This window comes from Belonocnema kinseyi, chromosome 4, assembly GCF_010883055.1.
Source record: "Belonocnema kinseyi isolate 2016_QV_RU_SX_M_011 chromosome 4, B_treatae_v1, whole genome shotgun sequence".
NCBI lineage: Eukaryota > Metazoa > Arthropoda > Insecta > Hymenoptera > Cynipidae > Belonocnema > Belonocnema kinseyi.
Window position 1 is genome coordinate 80005638 of NC_046660.1, and position 2561 is coordinate 80008198.

Consider the following 2561-nt stretch of genomic DNA (forward strand, 5'->3'; position numbering starts at 1 on the left):
AGCTAACTCACGCACTTTTAATCTTCTATCCTTCAACACCATATCGTGGATTTTATTGATGATTTCGGGAGTACTTGCTTCTACGGGCCTTCCTGAACGTTGCTCGTCACTTATTGATGTACGACCACGCTTGAATTCATTTACCCAGTCATAAACCGTTGCTAAGGCAGGAGCAGATATGCCATGAACTGAGTCAAATTTATTTTTTATCTCATATGGAGTTAAACCCTTTAAATGAAAATGTTTGACTACCGCTCTGAACTCTTTTTTTTTCATTTTTCTTAACGAACAATTTTTTTTTTTCATTTGGTTATAAAAACACGTAAACTCAGAAGATGTGGACTGTGACTGCACCATATATCTAGTCGGGAGTGGTGCTGACTGAAAACAGATGATTTGGAGCGATTCGCACGCCATCCGTTGGTCATTCTAAGGACTTATTGAACTACCCTCGTATATATATACTATGAAAATCTTCTGAATGTATAAATGAGCACGGAAAAAAAATTTTTGAGGCGAACTAGTGAATCGAGAATATATTAAACTCAAAGAAAGTGTACGCTTGGATTAGGTAAAACGTTTAGTTAGAAGAGTTACACATTTAGTTACTTTATTTAAATTGTTCTCGTAAATCAGGAATTTGAACAAAATTGCTAAGTTCGAAAGTTTATTATTTTCGACAGATTATGTATAATTGTATTATCTTCAGATTAGAAAAAAAATTTAGTTGTTATAGAAATATATTGACTTACAGTAGCCAATTTTTCGTCTGGTATCGCGAAAATGAATTTCCCTGAAATCCGTGTAATGCATTTGGAGGTCAAGTTTGTTGTTTTTATCGCGTTTCTTGATGTTTCAATATAGTCATCGCCTACAATCGAAACAAATGTAAATTATTATTACTGCAGCATAAACTCTATTTAATATTAACATTTGCGCACATTTTAAGTGGTAAAAAGTGTTTAATTGTCCAAAGTAAATCTCAACTGTCACTGCTCCCGATTAGACTGTCGCCATTTTATTTCGCTGCTCCCATAATGCACCGGAGCTCTTCCGATAATTGCTTCAGACACCTATTCTTAATATCCCTATTATAGCTATACTTATTAAGGGTTTGACTATACGATATCCCTGGTATATGGAAAATGGTCAAGGATATTAATTTTCGCTGATCCAGGGATCTTTCTAAATTCCTTCGTTCGTTTTCAGCTAAATGTTTGGCTATAATAAGGAATAATATCCCTGTCACAGCTCATTTTTTTTACCGTGAGGAATAAATGCAATGAATGCTTCAATCCCTTCATAGCTACAAATTCTAAGCCATTGAGTTTTGGAAAAGTCTTGATTTTCGTAACCTTGCACATTTTTCTTACATAAACTTACGGTCCTGAATCGTGGCTGTAGGTATGTATTGCGCGGTAACGATGTTAGTAATAATGGCTCCCTCCATTACCTTTCGCGGTAAAATGGTAAGTATAAAGCGGGAACCAGTGAATTTGAAGCAACCCTATACGCCGACTACAATACACGGTGTCTTGTTTAAACTTGAGATGAAAATTACTCTTCTGAATAGTAAAAAATCATCTTAGATTCCTATAATTTTTTTTGTAGAGATAATATTCATTGATATAATCAATGATATATTCATTGTTTACATTGTCCCGATAATGTAAAAAATTAACGTTTACGTCTTTTCAATGTCAAAACAGACCTATCAAAATTAAAATCAAACCACGAAAAACTGTAATTTAGTGATTGTGATTCTCTTTTGTTAAGGCTCCTTTGGCTTTAGTGAACACGTTATTATCACGTATCTCGTGCTGCGCACTCGACTGCAATTTGTTCAATATGCAAACTTTTCTACATTATGTTCAACTCTATTATATTAAATAATAAAACACAATTTTATTTTTCATGATAACTTGAATAATTTTCTCCTATTTGGCGTCTTATAAAAAAAAAATCAAAAACAAATTTTTAGACCTAATTAAGAAACCATTTTGCTATTGAACGTTTTATTGCATCTAGTGTAGTTTTTTCAGGAATTTCATTTCTTTGACATTGTTTTTTACGATTTAAACAAAAAATACGCTTTTAAGCTTAAAGTGGTTCTGAAAAAATTTGTAGATAAGATTTGGGTGAAATATTTTGTTTATGAAAATTTTATTGCATCTTTCGTCATTTTTCCAAACATTGCTAACTTTACTTTTAATTTATTTTTATTTACAAAATATATAACAAAGTAGATCTTTTTCTTTTAATAACTTCTGTTTTACAATTTTTCCTGTACCTTTTTTTCCCTAAGATTTGACTTAATTTTTCTTACGAAATTTTTGACAATTGAATAGTCCGGGAGCGGGCAATGCTGCCGTATGCAATAATATGTTCAAGGATAAAAAGGTATGATTCTTATGTATTTTGAGCCGCTGAATCCGAACATACCCGGCGTTTTTTCGAAGAAGTGGTACGTTTTGTTTAAATCGCAATTGTTTAAACAAATTATGAAAAAATGACTTTTTCGATCTGGACAATTTTTTTCTAGATAATATGGCCCATTTTAA